The sequence below is a fragment of the Phyllobates terribilis genome, unplaced genomic scaffold (assembly GCF_046119375.1).
Source record: "Phyllobates terribilis strain yellow unplaced genomic scaffold, ASM4611937v1 Scaffold_6__1_contigs__length_29720123, whole genome shotgun sequence".
Taxonomy (NCBI): Eukaryota; Metazoa; Chordata; class Amphibia; order Anura; family Dendrobatidae; genus Phyllobates; species Phyllobates terribilis.
The window spans coordinates 3,477,544-3,500,364 of record NW_027362766.1 but is presented as its reverse complement, the minus strand read 5'-3'; positions in this window follow the sequence as shown (position 1 = coordinate 3,500,364).

The following is a 22,821-nucleotide window of genomic DNA, read 5'->3' as shown; positions in this document are numbered from 1 at the left end:
TATATTCCATGTGGTGGTATCGGGGGTATATACATATATTCCATGTGGTGGTATCGGGGGTATATACATATATTCCGTGTGGTGGTATAGGGGGTATATACATATATTCCGTGTGGTGGTATCGGGGTATATACATATATTCCGTGTGGTGGTATCGGGGTATATACATATATTCCATGTGGTGGTATCGGGGGTATATACATATATTCCACGTGGTGGTATAGGGGGTATATACATATATTCCACGTGGTGGTATCGGGGTATATACATATATCCCATGTGGTGGTATCGGGGGTATATACATATATCCCATGTGGTGGTATCGGGGTATATACATATGTTCCATGTGGTGGTATCGGGGGTATATACATATATTCCATGTGGTGGTATTGGGGTATATACATATATTCCATGTGGTGGTATCGGGGGTATATACATATATTCCATGTGTTGGTATCGGGGGTATATACATATATTCCATGTGGGGGTATATACATATATTCCATGTGGGGGTATATACATATATTCCATGTGGGGGTATATACATATATTCCATGTGGGGGTATATACATATATTCCATGTGGGGGTATATACATATATTCCATGTGGTGGTATCGGGGGTATATACATATATTCCATGTGGTGGTATTGGGGTATATACATATATTCCATGTGTTGGTATCGGGGGTATATACATATATTCCATGTGTTGGTATCGGGGGTATATACATATATTCCATGTGTTGGTATCGGGGGTATATACATATATTCCATGTGGGGGTATATACATATATTCCATGTGGTGGTATCGGGGGTATATACATATATTACATGTGGTGGTATCGGGGGTATATAGATATATTCCATGTGGTGGTATCGGGGGTATATACATATATTCCATGTGGTGGTATCGGGGGTATATACATATATTCCATGTGGTGGTATCGGGGGTATATACATATATTCCATGTGGTGGTATTGTGGGGGTCGTGATGACATTCCACTCGTCCTCCAGTCACTCCAAATTCAAACTATGAGCATGGGTCAACCATTCAAAGAATGAGTCAGACAACAAGCTGGTTCAAGCTCAGAGCATGCTCAGAAGACTACTACAGTCAACGTCCTCAGCATTGTTCTGAATTTATTTTTTACATGCACAAATCTAAATACACTACATAATGGGAGGGGAAAGGGGTTGTCCGGGGCGGGGTAAGCCATGAAAGTCCAATGTCTGGCCACTCCTGATTGGTCCACATCTCCTTATCTCAGTCTCTGGGCAGATATTGCAGCCGTCAGCTTATAATCTTGTTTCGTTTCTCTGAAATGTCTTGGCAACACTGGAAATGTCTTAGTTTAAGTTTCGATTTGAGTAATTACGTAGCAAGGAAAGCTTATTGTTATATGACACAAAATGGTGGTTAGTACATTAGCAAAAAAGCGTATAAAAGTTACAAAAATATAAAAGTTACAAATATATATATTCTCTTTTACCCTGACATTCCCCCCTAAACACTAAGCTTTCCTTTGCTTCGGGGCCTTTGAGACTGTCCATGTGTGGGGAGAGGGGAGGTGGATTTCTTCACCCAATCATCTTAGAAGCTGCCCCCTTATGGGACGCCCCCAGACAATTGAGCCCTATCCTGGGTGACACATGGAGTTCTCCCAACTGATCCTAAACTGAATCTCTCAATTGGACTTTGTCATGGGGGGGCTGGTCAGGCTTGTTCAAAGGAGTGTATTTCTCTATATAAGGGGACTATGCAGCACAGGACCACCAGGCCCAATACTAGTAGACCTCCCATTACTAGACAAACTTGTTGGAGGAATCCCTTGAGCCCTCCCAACCAACTTGAGAAAAAGGAGCTATCTACCCCTGTGTGGTAGCTGTCCACCCTGGGACAGACAGTAAGCATATGGAAAGGATATAGAAGAAGGTAGTCATCTTTTATAGACTCGTTCTGTCTCTCTTGCAGTGGGAGCCGTGAATCCAGGTGCTCTTGCCCTCAAGCTTCAGAGCCGTCGGGGTGGTGAGAAGCACAGTGTACGGTCCCTCGAACCGCGGCTGGAGGCTGTCTTTCCGGACAAACTTCTTCACATACACTAGATCGCCTGGGATGAAATCATGTACTGCATCACCTGTAGATTCTGGGAGAGAAGCAGATACTGGAGAGCGGGTGTTAGTCAATTCTTTAGACAGAGCAATCACAAATTTTACTACTCTATCATGTGTTTCAGACAACTCTTGGGGCCTAATCTCTCCTATCTTGGGTGGGGTCCTAAACAAAATTTTATAGGGAGTCAGCCCATGTTTGGCCTGAGGAGTGTGTGTGATATGATACAATACTATGGGGAGTAGGTCGGGCCAGGGGAGGGGATGATCTTAGGTCATTTTCAAGAGCTGGGTCTTGAGTGTGGAATTCATCCTTTCCACTTTGCCTGAACTGGCAGGATGGTATGGAGTGTGGAGGCCCAAATCTGTTCCCAACATGTTCCAGAGTTCTTCGTAGATATTTGCTGTGAAAGCTGGTCCTTGATCCGATTCTATGACTTGGGGAAACTCCAAATCTGCAGGCAATTTCGGTGATCAGTTTCTTGGCTGTGACTTTAGCAGTCATGTTGACAGCCGGGTAGGCCTCGGGCCAGGCTGAGAACATATCCACGGCTACCAAAACGTACTCCTATTTTCTTGCTTTAGGCATTTGGATATGGTCGACTTGTATTCTCTGCCAAGGATAATCTGGTTTAGCCAGGTGTTGGAGAGGGACCCGTGCCGTACACGTTGGGTTGCAGGTAGCGCAGACAGAGCAGAATTTTGAGTATGCAGTCACAGTGGAAGAGATTCCGGGTGCAACGTACAGTTTCTTGATACATGCCAAGGCTTGATTCTTTCCTCCGTGTGTAGGCCCGTGAGCCCATGCTGCCACAGCTGAGTACATGCGTCTAGGCAAGCAAGGCTTCCCATCCACTTGGTAAAGAGTCGAGTTGACCTTTGAATCTTTGCGACCTGCCAGCACGGCTCCTGCCGCTTTCCATTGCTTGACTTCTTCAGTGGGGGTCTCCCTTTGTTCCTCACACAATTTTTCTTCAGGCATCCTGACCCCCCTGGATTCCATTCGTGTCTCCGCTGGACTTGTATGGTCTTCCGCCGGCTGTTCCTTGGCTCTTGCTCTAGTGAGCGCCACAGCTACGGTTTGCAGGGTTTCTCCCATCTCTTCTTCCTTTTCCTGCCACTTTGATGACACATTCTCCACTGCTGCAGTCTTGGCTGCTTGGTCAGCTAGGTGATTGCCCCTGGCTTCTCTGGATTCTAGTCTTCCATGAGCCTTGACCTTGATAACAGCAACCTGAATGGATAGTTCCAGGGCCTTCATTAGGGCCTTAATCCATGAGGCATGTTTCACTGGTGTACCTGCAGCTGTGATGAATCCTCTAGACTTCCACAAAAGTCCAAAATCGTTGCAAATTCCATGTCCATACCTGGAATCGATATATATATATTCGCCTTTGTTCCTGCTGCCAGGTGGCAGGCCTCTGTGAGAGCCACAAGTTCAGCTTCTTGTGCAGACATGTATGGTGGTAGAGCTTCAGCCTTGAGGACTGTTAGGTCTGTTGTGACAGCATATCCCGTGTGGAACCTCCCTTGAGGGTCTGCGAAACGGGATCCATCAGTCCGTAGGTGCAAGGCAGGGTCTGCGAGCGGATGTGCCACCATATTCTCTGGAGCAGAAGTCTCTTCCTGCAAAATTTTTATACAATCATGAGGCTCCACCAATGGACCTTCACCCTCTTCACCTTCCCCCCTAGAAGGTGGAGGCAAAGTGGCAGGATTGATAGTCAGACATCTGGTCAGCTGACTTGTCAAGGAGGATGTGAGCAGCGTGGAACGCCTTAAGGCACGGGGGGGGCAGTTCGGGCGACAGGGTCCAGGCGGGCTGAGTAGTAGCCCAAAGGCCGATACTTATGATCATAGCGTTATGCTAGAACTCCAGAGGCATGACCTTCCGATTTCGAGACAAAAAAGTGAAATGGCTGAGTATAGTCTGGTAAGCCCAAGGCCGGGGCAAAAACAACAGCCTGTTTAAGGCGGTCAAAACATAGTCTGTGTTGATGAGAAACACGTGGATCTTCAGCATGAAGCCAAACTGAGCCTTCATCCTTGAAACAATCGTACAGGGGTTGCATGAGCTTTGAGGCATCAGGGATCCATTGCCTGCAGTAAGTGATGAGGCCAAGGAAAGTCTGCATAGCGGAGTAGGTGGTTGGGAAGGTGATATCCATGATGGCTTGTTTTCTTTCTTCAGTCAGATGTCTAGCACCTTGTGATATACAATGTCCGAGGAAAATGACCTTGGGCAGACACCATTGGACTTTGCCTTTCGAGACTTTACAGTTAGCTGAGTGAAGAGACCAGAGAAGGGATACTGACATCTCTGGCAAATTTTCTTCAGTGCCACAGAGTAAAAGATCATCCACATACTGTAGAAGGGTGACCTGAGGGTTCTCTTGAACCCATGGCTCCAGAATAGACTTCATAGAATGAGTGAATTGGTTAGGAGAGTTCTGGGCTCCTTGTGGAGTCCTGGTCCATGTAAACTGTGCTCCTTGAAAGGTGAAGGCAAAAAGAAACCACGAATCTTCATGTAAGGGTATACTGAAGAAGGCGTTGGCCAGATCTAACACCGTAAACAAGGTGGCCGTTGGAGGCACCTGAGACAAAAGGGTGTTTGGGTTGGGTACCACTGGAGTTTCTAAAATGGTAGCTGCATTGACGGCTCTGAGATCCTGAACCAACCGGTATCTTGGAGGCTCTCCCGGAACTGTTTTCTTTTTTACAGGAAAGAGGGGTGTATTGCATGGAGATACACATCTGACAAGGACTCCTGATTCCAGGAGGGAAGCGACTTGGGTACTCAAGCTTTGTTCTTGTGCAGCCTTGAGGGGGTATTGTGGCAACCGTGGGTACCTATGTCCAGGCTTGAGGTGTACTCGGACCGGGGGAACCTGCAGGAGGCCAACGTCCTCTGGCCCGCTGGACCACAGAGAGTGAGGGAACTGTGAGGTTGTATGGTCATCATCATGAGAGGGAAGGCTTTAAAAACACAGTGGTCTTCAGTCCCTTGTTCGGAATGAGGGTCCCGCAAAAGAAGCTCCATACCATGGTTTCCGAAGGTAATTGTTGCCTTCATTCGCTCTAAGAGATCGGTTCCCAACAGATTGACAGGACAAGTTTCAGAGACCAAGAATCTTGTGAGTACTCCGGTGAACGGTCCTGCAGACACAGGGACTGTGGGTGGAGAGGAAATATGTTGGCCTTCCACCCCAACACAGGTGAGGGTATCCGGTGATAGGGATACAGAAGGAGGGAGCTGTGCAGAGGAAATGACAGATGTGGCCGCCCCAGTGTCCACCAGGAACTTCAGTGGTTGATGGTCCACCTGTAAAGTGACAGTCTCTGAGGATGTGGTCAAGGCTACCACACTGCCAACATAACATTCATCCTTCAGAATCACGAGATTGTCTTCTGTTTTTAGATGATCCCTTGTCATCTCTTCTGTCTTGTTTTCTATATGTGGGAGGAGTATCATCACCTGTGCCTTTAACCATTACCCACTTGATTCCATGTTGGTTGCCAGGGGGTGGGTAGCTTTCTTGAGCTTGATATAGCATGGCAGGAGCGGTTTTCTTCTTTGGCTTAGTATCCTTTTCCATTTTTAGCATGGCTTTTTGGAAAGCTTTGACAATGTTCACTACGTCGTTAAAAGAAGAAGAACGAATCTCGGGGCGTACCCTCAGAACGTCATCTCTGAGAGCGTCTTGTAGGCCATCTACTAGGGCCTGAACCAACAGGGCGGCCTGCATCTTGACGTGAGGACTGTATCCGAGATCCTTAAAATGCATGCTGAGTCTTGCAGCAGATCTTTCCACAGATTCATCAGGGTCTTGTTGAACATCTTGTACAGACCCAGCTTGATCTGACAAGCGATCCTGAGCCCAGGCTTTTAACTGTTTCATGTATTCTAGGCCGGATTCATACGTACTAAGGGATCCTGCTTTTGTGGAATTCATGGCCTTTTGAAAGCTCTCCGTTTTCGGCTAAGTGAGCCTGGCATTCTGCAGCCAGAGTAGAACCAGCAGCAAGGGCAATTTTACGAACCAATCCTCCAACATGGCTCATACAGGTGTTTGCAGGGTTGGCTATGGCCCCCACCCGATGTGTAAGGATGTCACCATAGCCTATTGACAGAGTGACAGGGTGTCCTGATGGGTCTACTAGGTTCCGGGAGCGGCAGGGGTCCCAGACTTCTGAGGGGCTGGGGGGTGGTGTTCTGTCAGCAGTTGCTTGGAGCAAGGGCCGGAATATGGGTAATGAATGTGGGGTGGAGGATGCCATAGGAGACGTATGGGGTAAAAAGGGGGGGGGGGGCTGGAGTATCTTGAGCCCATCCCTCATCTGGCTCCGTATCGTCTTGAGTAACAGTATGTTGGCGGAGGGAGAGCAGTCTGGCCTGAAATTCTGGGGAGTTGAGGAGGATATCCCCAGGGTTGTGGGTGACTCCCATAGGAAACAGGGGAAGCGTCTCAGCATCGTGAACTGGAGCAGAGGGTGTCACATTAGTTTCAGATGGGTACTCTGGGACTACGGGCTTTTCCACCTGTGCTGGTGGCTGGTAATATGCACTGGACGGATCTAGTAGTGGATATAGGCTGGATTGGGGCTTTACGGGCCTCCCACAACAAGTAAGAGGTGTAGCAAGATGGCCGTGGGAGGGAGGAGTTAAAATGGAAGTGGGATTATTCTTGGAGGCAGGAAAAGGTGTAGTAAGATGGCCGTTGGAGGGGGGAGTGGGGGTGGGATTGTTCTTGGGGGCAGGCTGGGCATCGTGCCATGGGCGGCCCGCCCAGAGTGGGTTTTGCTCTCCACACACCCGACACGTCCACCCCTCCGGTGATTTGTTGTTGGCACCATTATAGGGCGGTGGCTGAAGGCTCGGTGTAGTGACAGGCATCAACGGGGTTACGGCCAATTTAGGGTCACATAACAAATCACATTCTGTAGCTTTCATGTATCCGAACAAAGGCTCGGCATTCTCTGTCCCCCCCCCTGCACCATCTACTCTAAGATGTGCTTGCAGAAATCCTCACCCAACTTTCCCAACTTCTGTGTAACACATTCATAAGCTTATCATATTCTACAAATTCCTAACATTCTTCTTGCCTTCTTGCCTTCCCGTAACTCCACTAATTGGCTTAACTCCTACAGCAGCATTCCGCAACTTACGAAATCTTTCAAATTTGAATATACACAACATTTTCTTATAGAATGCAATGATCTGTCGCGACTCAGATCACTGGTGCAGCCGACAGGTCGCCACTCCTCAGTGTAGAGACACCTCGATACACTGTTGAGATAGAGAGACACCTCAATCTAACTCCTTTCCTAGCCTTGAATGGCGACTTTACAGTGCGACTCACCACGGCACCCTGACTACAGGTCACCACCCGTCAGTGTAGAGACACCTCGATACACTGTTTAGATAGAGAGACACCTCAATCTATCTGCTTTCCTACCACAGCACCACCCGACAGTGTAGAGACACCTCAATACACTGTTTCCTAACCTTGACTTAACAGCAGTCTCTGTATTAGACGAAGAGTACTCCTCAATTCGTCACAGATTCTTTCTCCCTTACACTACAATTCAGGAATGCTTTGTAACCTTGACTATCAGTCACGGGAGGCAGCTATCTAAGAAAAGTACAGTGACCGGGGGAGGAGGAGGTGGTGTGCACACGAGCACGCGCAGGCATGCGACGTCACTCGGTTTAACACTTGCTGGTTCAGGACGTGGTGCGGGACGCCCAAGGTCTCACCACTCGACCGGTCACCCACCCAGATCCAACCTGACAACCCCACAGAAACCGCTGCGGCTGACACACAGGCAAGTGAGACATATAAAATACATCTCAACTTACCGTGTTCGATGGAGGTTGATCAGGCCTCAAATTCAGCCACCGCGGTCACCACCAGGGAAATCAGCAATATGGGTCCGGGAGGGCGGCGTACCGCTAGCCACGCCCCACGTTGGGCGCCATTTGTGGGGGTCGTGATGACATTCCACTCGTCCTCCAGTCACTCCAAATTCAAACTATGAGCATGGGTCAACCATTCAAAGAATGAGTCAGACAACAAGCTGGTTCAAGCTCAGAGCATGCTCAGAAGACTACTACAGTCAACGTCCTCAGCATTGTTCTGAATTTATTTTTTACATGCACAAATCTAAATACACTACATAATGGGAGGGGAAAGGGGTTGTCCGGGGCGGGGTAAACCATGAAAGTCCAGTGTCTGGCCACTCCTGATTGGTCCACATCTCCTTATCTCAGTCTCTGGGCAGATATTGCAGCCGTCAGCTTATAATCTTGTTTCGTTTCTCTGAAATGTCTTGGCAACACTGGAAATGTCTTAGTTTAAGTTTCGATTTGAGTAATTACGTAGCAAGGAAAGCTTATTGTTATATGACACAAAATGGTGGTTAGTACATTAGCAAAAAAGCGTATAAAAGTTACAAAAATATAAAAGTTACAAATATATATATTCTCTTTTACCCTGACAGTATCGGGGGTATATACAGTACAGACCAAAAGTTTGGACACACCTTCTCATTTAAAGATTGTTCTGTATTTTCATGACTTTGAAAATTGTACATTCACACTGAAGGCATCAAAACTATGAATTACCACATGTGGAATTATATACTTAACAAAAAAGTGTGAAACAACTGAAAATATGTCTTATATTCTAGGTTCTTCAAAGTAGCCACCTTTTGCTTTGATGACGGCTTTGCACACTCTTGGCATTCTCCTGATGAGCTTCAAGAGGCAGTCACCGGAAATGGTCTTCACTTCACAGGTGTGCCCTGTCAGGTTTAATAAGTGGGATTTCTTGCCTTATAAATGGGGTTGGGACCATCAGTTGTGTTGTGCAGAAGTCAGGTGGATACACAGCTGATAGTCCTACTGAATAGACTGTTAGAATTTGTATTATGGCAAGAAAAAAGCAGCTAAGTAAAGAAAAACGAGTGGCCATCATTACTTTAAGAAATGAAGGTCAGTCAGTGCGAAAAATTGGGCAAACTTTGAAAGTGTCCCCAAGTTCAGTTGCAAAAACCATCAAGCACTAAGCTACAAAGAAACTGGCTCACATGAGGACCGCCCCAGGAAAGGAAGACCAAGAGTCACCTCTGCTTCTGAGGATAAGTTTATCCGAGTCACCAGCCTCAGAAATCGCAGGTTAACAGCAGCTCAGATTAGAGACCAGGTCAATGGCACACAGAGGTCTAGCAGCAGACACATCTCTACAACAACTATTAAGAGGAGACTTTGTGCAGCAGGCCTTCATGGTAAAATAGCTGCTAGGAAACCACTGCTAAGGACAGGCAACAAGTAGAAGAGACTTGTTTGGGCTAAAGAACACAAAGAATGGACATTAGACCAGTGGAAATCTGTGCTTTGGTCTGATGAGTCCAAATTTGAGATCTTTGGTTCCAACCACCATGTCTTTGTGCGACACAGAAAAGGTGAACGGATGGACTCCACATGCCTGGTTCCCACCGTGAAGCATGGAGGAGGAGGTGTGATGGTGTGGGGGTGCTTTGCTGGTGACACTGTTCGGGATTTATTCAAAATTGAAGGCATACTGAACCAGCATGGCTACCACAGCATCTTGCAGCGGCATGCTATTCCATCCGGTTTGCGTTTAGTTGGACCATCATTTATTTTTCAACAGGACAATGACCCCAAACACACCTCCAGGCTGTGTAAGGGCTATTTGACCAAGATGGAGAGTGATGGGGTGCTACGCCAGATGTCCTGGCCTCCAGTCACCAGACCTGAACCCAATCGAGATGGTTTGGGGTGAGCTGGACCGCAGAGTGAAGGCAAAAGGGCCAACAAGTGCTAAGCATCTCTGGGAACTCCTTCAAGATTGTTGGAAGACCATTTCCGGTGACTACCTCTTGAAGCTCATCAAGAGAATGCCAAGAGTGTGCAAAGCAGTCATCAAAGCAAAAGGTGGCTACTGTGAAGAACCTAGAATATAAGACATATTTTCAGTTGTTTCACACTTTTTTGTTAAGTATATAATTCCACATGTGGTAATTCATAGTTTTGATGCCTTCAGTGTGAATGTACAATTTTCATAGTCATGAAAATACAGAAAATCTTTAAATGAGAAGGTGTGTCCAAACTTTTGGTCTGTACTGTACATATATTCCATGTGGTGGTATCGGGGGTATATACATATATTCCATGTGGTGGTATCGGGGGTATATACATATATTCCATGTGGTGGTATCGGGGGTATATACATATATTCCATGTGGTGGTATCGGGGGTATATACATATATTCCATGTGGTGGTATCGGGGTATATACGTATATTCCACGTGGTGGTATCGGGGGTATATACATATATTCCATGTGGTGGTATATACATATATTCCGTGTGATGGTATCGGGGGTATATACATATATTCCACGTGGTGGTATCGGGGGTATATACATATATTCCATGTGGTGGTATCGGGGGTATATACATGTATTCCATGTGGTGGTATAGGGGGTATATACATATATTCCATGTGGTGGTATCGGGGTATATACATATATTCCATGTGGTGGTATCGGGGGTATATACATATATTCCATGTGGTGGTATCGGGGGTATCGGGGTACATACATATATTCCATGTGGTGGTATCGGGGTATATACATATATTCCATGTGGTGGTATCGGGGGTATATACATATATTCCATGTGGTGGTATCGGGGTATATACATATATTCCATGTGGTGGTATCGGGGGTATATACATATATTCCATGTGGTGGTATCGGGGGTATATACATATATTCCATATGGTGGTATCGGGGGTATATACATATATTCCATGTGGTGGTATCGGGGTATATGCGTATATTCCATATGGTGGTATCGGGGGTATATACATATATTCCATATGGTGGTATCGGGGGTATATACATATATTCCATGTGGTGGTATCGGGGTATATGCGTATATTCCATATGGTGGTATCGGGGTATATACATATATTCCACGTGGTGGTATCGGGGGTATATACATATATCCCATGTGGTGGTATTGGGGGTATATACATATATTCCATGTGGTGGTATCGGGGTATATACATCTATTCCATGTGGTGGTATCGGGGGTATATACATATATTCCATGTGGTGGTATCGGGGGTATATACATATATTCCATGTGGTGGTATCGGGGGTATATACATATATTCCATGTGGTGGTATTGGGGTATATACATATATTCCATGTGGTGGTATCGGGGGTATATACATATATTCCATGTGTTGGTATCGGGGGTATATACATATATTCCATGTGTTGGTATCGGGGGTATATACATATATTCCATGTGGGGGTATATACATATATTCCATGTGGGGGTATATACATATATTCCATGTGGTGGTATCGGGGGTATATACATATATTACATGTGGTGGTATCGGGGGTATATACATATATTCCATGTGGTGATATCGGGGGTATATAGATATATTCCATGTGTTGGTATCGGGGGTATATACATATATTCCATGTGGTGATATCGGGGGTATATAGATATATTCCATGTGTTGGTATCGGGGGTATATACATATATTCCATGTGGTGGTATCGGGGGTATATAGATATATTCCATGTGGTGGTATCGGGGGTATATACATATATTCCATGTGGTGGTATCGGGGGTATATACATATATTCCATGTGGTGGTATAGGGGGTATATACATATATTCCATGTGGTGGTATCGGGGGTATATACATATATTCCATGTGGTGGTATCGGGGGTATATACATATATTCCATGTGGTGGTATCGGGGGTATATACATATATTCCATGTGGTGGTATCGGGGGTATATACAGTACAGACCAAAAGTTTGGACACACCTTCTCATTTAAAGATTGTTCTGTATTTTCAGGACTATGAAAATTGTACATTCACACTGAAGGCATCAAAACTATGAATTACCACATGTGGAATTATATACTTAACAAAAAAGTGTGAAACAACTGAAAATATGTCTTATATTCTAGGGTCTTCACAGTAGCCACCTTTTGCTTTGATGACTGCTTTGCACACTCTTGGCATTCTCCTGATGAGCTTCAAGAGGCAGTCACCGGAAATGGTCTTCACTTCACAGGTGTTCCCTGTCAGGTTTAATAAGTGGGATTTCTTGCCTTATAAATGGGGTTGGGACCATCAGTTGTGTTGTGCAGAAGTCAGGTGGATACACAGCTGATAGTCCTACTGAATAGACTGTTAGCTGCTTTTTTCTTGCCATAATACAAATTCTAAGTAAAGAAAAACGAGTGGCCATCATTACTTTAAGAAATGAAGGTCAGTCAGTGCGAAAAATTGGGCAAACTTTGAATGTATCCCCAAGTGCAGTTGCAAAACCCATCAAGCGCTACAAAGAAACTGGCTCACATGAGGACCGCCCCATGAAAGGAAGACCAAGAGTCACCTATGCTTCTGAGGATAAGTTTATCCGAGTCACCAGCCTCAGAAATCGCAGGTTAACAGCAGCTCAGATTAGAGACCAGGTCAATGGCACACAGAGGTCTAGCAGCAGACACATCTCTACAACAACTGTTAGGAGGAGACTTTGTGCAGCAGGCCTTCATGGTAAAATAGCTGCTAGGAAACCACTGCTAAGGACAGGCAACAAGCAGAAGAGACTTGTTTGGGCTAAAGAACACAAGAAATGGACATTAGACCAGTGGAAATCTGTGCTTTGGTCTGATGAGTCCAAATTTGAGATCTTTGGTTCCAACCACCATGTCTTTGTGCGACACAGAAAAGGTGAACGGATGGACTCCACATGCCTGGTTCCCACCGTGAAGCATGGAGGAGGAGGTGTGATGGTGTGGGGGGGCTTTGCTGGTGACACTGTTCGGGATTTATTCAAAATTGAAGGCATACTGAACCAGCATGGCTACCACAGCATCTTGCAGCGGCATGCTATTCCATCCGGTTTGCGTTTAGTTGGACCATCATTTATTTTTCAACAGGACAATGACCCCAAACACACCTCCAGGCTGTGTAAGGGCTATTTGACCAAGATGGAGAGTGATGGGGTGCTACGCCAGATGTCCTGGCCTCCACAGTCACCAGACCTGAACCCAATCGAGATGGTTTGGGGTGAGCTGGACCGCAGAGTGAAGGCAAAAGGGCCAACAAGTGCTAAGCATCTCTGGGAACTCCTTCAAGATTGTTGGAAGACCATTTCCGGTGACTACCTCTTGAAGCTCATCAAGAGAATGCCAAGAGTGTGCAAAGCAGTCATCAAAGCAAAAGGTGGCTACTTTGAAGAACCTAGAATATAAGACATATTTTCAGTTGTTTCACACTTTTTTGTTAAGTATATAATTCCACATGTGGTAATTCATAGTTTTGAAGCCTTCAGTGTGAATGTACAATTTTCATAGTCATGAAAATACAGAAAATCTTTAAATGAGAAGGTGTGTCCAAACTTTTGGTCTGTACTGTACATATATTCCATGTGGTGGTATCGGGGGTATATACATATATTCCATGTGGTGGTATCGGGGTATATACATATATTCCATGTGGTGGTATCGGGGTATATACATATATTCCACGTGGTGGTATCGGGGGTATATACATATATTCCATGTGGTGGTATCGGGGGTATATACATATATTCCATGTGGTGGTATCGGGGGGGGGATATACATATTTTCCATGTGGTGGTATCGGGGGTATATACATATATTCCATGTGGTGGTATCGGGGGTATATACATATATTCCATGTGGTGGTATCGGGGGGGGGATATACATATTTTCCATGTGGTGGTATCGAGGGGATATACATATATTCCATGTGGTGGTATCGGGGGTATATACATATATTCCATGTGGTGGTATCGGGGGTATATACATATATTCCATGTGGTGGTATCGGGGTACATACATATATTCCATGTGGTGGTATCGGGGTATATACATATATTCCATGTGGTGGTATCGGGGGTATATACATATATTCCATGTGGTGGTATCGGGGGTATATACATATATTCCATGTGGTGGTGTCGGGGGTATATACATATATTCCATGTGGTGGTATCGGGGGTATATACATATATTCCATGTGGTGGTATCGGGGGTATATACATATATTCCATGTGGTGGTATCGGGGGTATATACATATATTCCATGTGGTGGTATCGGGGGTATATACATATATTCCATGTGGTGGTATCGGGGGTATATACATATATTCCATGTGGTGGTATCGGGGGTATATACATATATTCCATGTGGTGGTATCGGGGGTATATACATATATTCCATGTGGTGGTATCGGGGGTATATACATATATTCCATGTGGTGGTATCGGGGGTATATACATATATTCCATGTGGTGGTATCGGGGGTATATACATATATTCCATGTGGTGGTATCGGGGTTATATACATATATCCCATGTGGTGGTATCGAGGGTATATACATATATCCCATGTGGTGGTATCGGGGGTATATACATATATCCCATGTGGTGGTATCGGGGGTATATACATATATCCCATGTGGTGGTATCGGGGGTATATACATATATCCCATGTGGTGGTATCGGAGGTATATACATATATTCCATGTGGTGGTATCGGGGGTATATACATATATTCCATGTGGTGGTATCGGGGGTATATACATATATTCCATGTGGTGGTATCGGGGGTATATACATATATTCCATGTGGTGGTATCGGGGGTATATACATATATTCCATGTGGTGGTATCGGGGGTATATACATATATTCCATGTGGTGGTATCGGGGGTATATACATATATTCCATGTGGTGGTATCGGGGGTATATATATATATATTCCATGTGGTGGTATCGGGGGTATATACATATATTCCATGTGGTGGTATTGTCGGGGTAAAAGAGAATATATATATTTTTGTAACTTTTATACGCTTTTTTTGCTTATGTACTAACCACCATTTTGTGTCATATAACAATAAGCTTTCCTTGCTACATATTACTCAAATCGAAACTTAAACTAAGACAGTTCCAGTGTTGCCAAGATTTATTTCAGAGAAACTAAACAAGATTATAAGCTGACGGCTGCAATATCTGCCCAGAGACTGAGATAAGGAGATGTGGACCAATCAGGAGTGGCCAGACACTGGACTTTCATGGCTTACCCCGCCCCGGACAACCCCTTTCCCCTCCCCATTATGTAGTGTATTTAGTTTTGTGTATGTAGGAATAAACGAAGAACATTGCTGAGAACGTTGTCTGTAGTAGCCTTCTGAGCATGCTCTGAGTTTGAACCAGCTTGTTGTCTGACTCATTCTTTGAATGGTTGACCCATGCTCATAGTTTGAATTTGGAGTGACTGGAGGACGAGTGGAATGTCATCACGACCCCCACAAATGGCGCTCAACGTGCGGCGTGGTTAGCGGTACGCCGCCCTCCCGGACCCATATTGCTGACTTCCCTGGTGGTGACCGCGGTGGCTGAATTTGAGGCCTGATCAACCTCCATCGAACACGGTAAGTTGAGATGTATTTTATATGTCTCACTTGCCTGTGTGTCAGCCGCAGCGGTTCCTGTTGGGTTGTCAGGTTGGGTCTGGGTGGGTGACCGGTCGAGTGGTGAGACCTTAGGCGTCCCGCACCACGTCCTGAACCAGCAAGTGTTAAAACGAGTGACGTTGCATGCCTGCGCGTGCTCGTGTGAACACCATCTCCTCCTCCTCCTCCTCCGGTCACTGAACTTTCTTTAGATAGCTGCCTCCCGTGATTGATAGTCGAGGTTTCAAAGCATTCCTGAATTGTAGTGTAAGGGAGAAAGAATCTGTGACGAATTGAGGAGTGCTCTTCGTTTAACACACAGACTGCTCTAAATTCAAGGTTAGCAAAGGAGATAGATTGAGAGGTGTCTCTCTATCTCATCAGTGTATTGAGAGGTACTCTACACTGACGGGTGGTGCCGTGGTAGGAAAGAAGACGGATTGAGAGGTACTCTTCGTCTTATACAGAGAAACCTCATAAGGAGGGGTTCTGCTGTCAGTCAGGGTGCCGTGGTGAGTCGTACTGTAAAGTCGCCATTCAAGGTTAGGGAAGGGATAGATTGAGAGGTGTCTCTCTATCTCATCAGTGTATTGAGAGGTACTCTACACTGACGGGTGGCGACCTGTCGGCTGCACCAGTGATCTGAGTCGCGACAGATCATTGCATTCTATAAGAAAATGTTGCGTATATTCAAATTTGAAAGATCTCGTAAGTTGTGGAATGCTGCTGTAGGAGTTAAGCCAATTAGTGGAGTTACGGGAAGGCAAGAAGGCAAGAAGAATGTTAGGAATTTGTATAAATTGATAGGTTTATCTAGTACAGGCAGGCTCCAGCCTTCAGTTTGGAAAGAATGCGTCACACAGAGAAAGGGAAAGTTGAGTGATTTAGGACTCCTGCACCAGGCTCAGACACATTTTAGAGTAGATGGTGCAGGGGGGAACAGAGAATGCCGAGCCTTTGTTCGGATACATGAAAGCTGCAGAATGTGATTTGTTATGTGACCCTAAATTGGCCGTAACCCCGTTGATGCCTGTTACTACACCTTTCCCTGCCCCCAAGAACAATCCCACCCCCACTCCCCCCTCCTCCCTCCCACGGCCATCTTGCTACACCTCTTACTTGTTGTGGGAGGCCCGGAAAGCCCCAATCCGGCCTATATCCACTACTACATCCGTCCGGTGCATATTACCAGCCACCAGCACAGGTGGAAAAGCCCGCAGTCCCAGAGCACCCATCTGAAACTAATGTGACACTTTCTGCTCCAGTCCACGATGCTGAGACGCTTCCCCTGTTTCCTATGGGAGTCACTCACAACCCTGGGGATATCCTCCTCAACTCCCCAGAATTTCAAGCCAGACTGCTCTCCCTCCGCCAACATACTGTTACTCAAGACGATACGGAGCCAGATGACGGATGGGCTCAAGATACTCCAGCCCCCCCTCCTTTATCCCATACGTCTCCTATGGCATCCTCCACCCCACATCCATTACCCGTACTCCGGCCCTTGCTCCAAGCAACTGCTGAAAGAACACCACCCCCCAGCCTCTCAGAAGTTTGGGACCCCTGCCGCTCCCGTAATCTAGTAGACCCATCAGGACGCCCTGTCACTCTGTCAATAGGCTATGGTAACATCCTTACACATCGGGTGGGGGCCATAGTCAACCCTGCAAACACCTGTATGAGCCATGTTGTAGGATTGGCTCGCAAAATTTCCCTTGCTGCTGGTTCTACTCTGGCTGCAGAATGCCAGGCTCACTTAGCCGAAAACGGAGAGCTTTCAAAAGGCCATGGATTCCACAAAAGCAGGATCCCTCAGTACGTATGAATCCGGCCTAGAATACATGAAACAGTTAAAAGTCTGGGCTCAGGATCGCTTGTCAGATCAAGCTGGGTCTGTACAAGATGTTCAACAAGACCCTGATGAATCAGTGGAAAGATATGCTGCAAGACTCAGCATGCATTTTGAGGATCTCGGATACAGTCCTCACGTCAAGACGCAGGCCGCCCTGTTGGTTCAGGCCCTAGTAGATGGCCTAGAAGACGCTCTCAGAGATGAAGTCCTGAGAGTACGGCCCGAGATTCGTTCTTCTTCTTTCAACGACGCGGTGGACATCGTTAAAGCTTTCCAAAAATCAATGCTAAAAATAAAAAGGATACTAAGCCAAAGAAGAAAGCCGCTCCTGCCATGGTATATCAAGCTCAAGAAAGCTACCCACCCCCTGGCAACCAACATGGAATCAAGTGGGTAATGGTTAAAGGCACAGGTGATGATACTCCTCCCACATATAGAAGACAAGACAGAAGAGATGACAGGGGACCATCCAGAAACAAAAGACCATCTCGTGATCCTGAAGGACGAATGTTGTGTTGGGAGTGTGGTAGCCTTCACCACATCCTCAGAGACTGTCCAACTCGCAGACAGTACCATGACCGGTCGTTCCGTGACGGTCCACACAACCATGGACCTTCCCGTGAACCATCTCATCCACGCCAATGACGGCTCGGTCAACCAGTGTCCACTTTCCCGGCTACGCATCTCACGGCCGCCTGTGGGACTGTCACTTTACAGGGGGACCATCAACCACTGGAGTTCCTGGTGGACACTGGGGCGGCCACATCTGTCATTTCCTCTGCACAGCTCCCTCCTTCTGTATCCCTATCACCGGATACCCTCACCTGTGTTGCGGTGGAAGGCCAACATATTTCCTCTCCACTCACAGTCCCTGTGTCTACAGGACCGTTCACCGGAGTACTCACAAGATTCTTGGTCTCTGAAACTTGCCCTGTCAATCTGTTGGGAGCCGATCTCTTAGAGCGGATGAAGGCAACAATTACCTTCGGAAACCATGGTATGGAGCTTCTTTTGCGGGACCCTCATTCCGAACAAGGGACTGAAGACCGCTGTGTTCTTAAAGCCTTCCCTCTCATAATGATGACCATACAACCTCACACTCTTCTTGATACCTCACAGTTCCCTCACTCTCTGTGGTCCAGTGGGCCAGAGGACGTCGGCCTCCTGCAAGTTCCCCCGGTCCGAGTACACCTCAAGCCTGGACATAGGTACCCACGGTTGCCACAATACCCCCTCAAGGCTGCACAAGAACAAAGCTTGAGTACCCAAGTCGCTTCCCTCCTGGAATCAGGAGTCCTTGTCAGATGTGTATCTCCATGCAATACACCCCTCTTTCCTGTAAAAAAGAAAACCGCTCCGGGAGAGCCTCCAAGATACCGGTTGGTTCAGGATCTCAGAGCCGTCAATGCAGCTACCATTTTAGAAACTCCAGTGGTACCCAACCCAAACACCCTCTTGTCTCAGGTGCCTCCAACGGCCACCTTGTTTACGGTGTTAGATCTGGCCAACGCCTTCTTCAGTATACCCTTACATGAAGATTCGTGGTTTACAACGCTATGATCATAAGTATCGGCCTTTGGGCTACTACTCAGCCTGCCTGGACCCTGTCGCCCGAACTGCCCCCACGTGCCTTAAGGCGGTCCACGCTGCTCACATCCTCCTTGACAAGTCAGCTGATATCGTCCTTGGACATGATCTAGTTATACAGGCCGGCCATGATCTCTCAGCTGTTCTGCAACAAACATCTCCGAAACATCTAACCAACCAAAGACACCTGCGGCTGCAGTGTTCCCTATTGTTGCCCTCCAATATAACATTTACCAGATGTCTGACTATCAACCCTGCCACTTTGCTTCCACCTTCTAGGGGGGAAGGTGAAGAGGGTGAAGATCCATTGGTGGAACCTCATGATTGTATAAAAATTTTGCAGGAAGAGACTTCTGCTCCAGAGAATATGGTGGCACCACCGCTCGCACACCCTGCCATGCACCTATGGACTGATGGATCCCGTTTCGCAGACCCTCAAGGGAAGTTCCACACGGGATATGCTGTCACAACAGACCTAACAGTTCTGAAGGCTGAAGCTGTACCACCATACATGTCTGCACAAGAAGCTGAACTTGTGGCTCTCGCAGAGGCCTGCCACCTGGCAGCAGGAACAAAGGCGAATATATATATACCGATTCCAGGTATGGACATGGAATTTGCAATGATTCTGGACTTTTGTGGAAGTCTAGAGGATTCATCACAGCTGCAGGTACACCAGTGAAACATGTCTCATGGATTAAGGCCCTAATGAAGGCCCTGGAACTACCCATTCAGGTTGCTGTTATCAAGGTCAAGGCTCATGGAAGACTAGAATCCAGAGAAGCCAGGGGCAACCACCTGGCTGACCAAGCAGCCAAGACTGCAGCAGTGGAGAATGTGTCATCAAAGTGGCAGGAAAAGGAAGAAGAGATGGGGGAGACCCTGCAAACCGTAGCTGTGGCGCTCACTAGAGCAAGAGCCAAAGAACAGTCGGCGGAAGACCATACAAGTCCAGCGGAGACACGAGTGGAATCCAGGGGGGTCAGGATGCCTGAAGAAAAATTGTGTGAGGAACAAAGGAAGACCCCCACTGAAGAAGTCAAGCAATTGAAAGCGGCAGGAGCCGTGCTGGCAGGTCGCAAAGATTCAAAGGTCAACTCGACTCTTTACCAAGTGGATGGAAAACCTTGCTTGCCCAGGCGCATGTACTCAGCCGTGGCAGCATGGGCTCACGGGCCTATACACAGAGGAAAGAATCAAGCCTTGGCATGTATCAAGAAACTGTACTTTGCACCCGGAATCTCTTCCACTGTGACTGCGTACTCAAAATCCTGCTCTGTCTGCGTTACCTGCAACCCAACGTGTACGGCACGGGTCCCTTTTCAACACCTGGCTAAACCAGACTACCCTTGGCAGAGAATACAAGTCGACCATATCCAAATGCCTAAAGCAGGAAAATAGGAGTACGTTTTGGTAGCCGTGGATATGTTCTCAGCCTGGCCCGAGGCCTACCCGGTTGTCAACATGACTGCTAAAGTCACAGCCAAGAAACTGATCACCGAAATTGCCTACAGATTTGGAGTTCCCCAAGTCATAGAATCGGACCAAGGACCAGCTTTCACAGTAAATATCTACGAAGAACTCTGGAACATGTTGGGAACAGATTTGGGCCTCCACACTCCATACCATCCTGCCAGTTCAGGCAAAGTGGAGAGAATGAATTCCACACTCAAGACCCAGCTCTTGAAAATGACCCAAGATCATCCCCTCCCCTGGCCCGACCTACTCCCCATAGTATTGTATTGTATCATATCACACACACTCCTCAGGCCAAACATGGGCTGACTCCCTATAAAATTTTGTTTGGGACCCCACCCAAGATAGGAGAAATTAGGCCCCAAGAGTTGTCTGAAACACATGATAGAGTAGTAAAATTTGTGATTGCTTTGTCTAGAGAATTGACTAACACCCGCTCTCCAGTATCTGCTTCTCTCCCAGAATCTACAGGTGATGCAGTACATGATTTCATCCCAGGCGATCTAGTGTATGTGAAGAAGTTTGTCCGGAAAGACTGCCTCCAGCTGCGGTTCGAGGGACCGTACACTGTGCTTCTCACCACCCCGACGGCTCTGAAGCTTAAGGGCAAGAGCACCTGGATTCACGCCTCCCACTGCAAGAGAGACAGAACGAGTCTATAAAAGATGACTACCTTCTTCTATATCCTTTCCATATGCTTACTGTCTGTCCCAGGGTGGACAGCTACCACACAGGGGTAGATACCTCCTTCTTCTCAAGTTGGTTGGGAGGGCTCAAGGGATTCCTCCAACAAGTTTGTCTAGTAATGGGAGGTCTACTAGTATTGGGCCTGGTGGTCCTGTGCTGCATAATCCCCTTATACAGGAAAAATATAACCAATGCTGTCCCAACCTCCGGGACCTCTCTGAATCAAGAGAAGATATGGAGAAATACACTCCTTTGAACAAGCCTGACCAGCCCCCCCCCCATGACAAAGTTCAATTGAGAGATTTAGTTTAGGGACAGTTGGGAGAACTCCATGTGTCATCCAGGATAGGGCTCGATTGTCTGGGGGCGTCCCATAAGGGGGCAGCTTCTAAGATGATTGGGTGAAGAAATCCACCTCCCCTCTCCCCACACATGGACAGTCTCAAAGGCCCCGAAGCAAGGGAAAGCTTAGTGTTTAGGGGGGAATGTCGGGGTAAAAGAGAATATATATATTTTTGTAACTTTTATACTTTTGTAACTTTTATACGCTTTTTTTGCTAATGTACTAACCACCATTTTGTGTCATATAACAATAAGCTTTCCTTGCTACATATTACTCAAATCGAAACTTAAACTAAGACAGTTCCAGTGTTGCCAAGATTTATTTCAGAGAAACGAAACAAGATTATAAGCTGACGGCTGCAATATCTGCCCAGAGACTGAGATAAGGAGATGTGGACCAATCAGGAGTGGCCAGACACTGGACTTTCATGGCTTACCCCGCCCCGGACAACCCCTTTCCCCTCCCCATTATGTAGTGTATTTAGGTTTGTGTATGTAGGAATAAACGAAGAACATTGCTGAGAACGTTGTCTGTAGTAGCCTTCTGAGCATGCTCTGAGCTTGAACCAGCTTGTTGTCTGACTCATTCTTTGAATGGTTGACCCATGCTCATAGTTTGAATTTGGAGTGACTGAAGGACGAGTGGAATGTCATCACGACCCTCACAGTATCGGGGGTATATACATATATTCCATGTGGTGGTATCGGGGTAAATACATATATTCCATGTGGTGGTATCGGGGGTATATATATATATCCCATGTGGTGGTATCGGGGTATATACATATATTCCATGGGGTGGTGTCGGGGGTAAATACATATATTCCATGGGGTGGTGTCGGGGGTAAATACATATATTCCATGGGGTGGTGTCGGGGGTATATACATATATTCCATGGGGTGGTATCGGGGGTATATACATATATTCCATGGGGTGGTATCGGGGGTATATACATATATTCCATGGGGTGGTGTCGGGGGTATATACATATATTCCATGTGGTGGTATCGGGGGTATATACCATACGCTCGCTGTTAGTTTCTCAATGTCGCGGCCTCGTCCATCACTCGCCGTCAGTTACACAGTGAGCTGATGATTGCTGGCGGCAGTGTTGCGTCCTCTGACCACTGGGGGCAGTGTAGAAACCTGTGCTTATCCCTGGCACATAGATTACTGGTGACGTCACGTGTGTGGGCGAGCTTTGTCT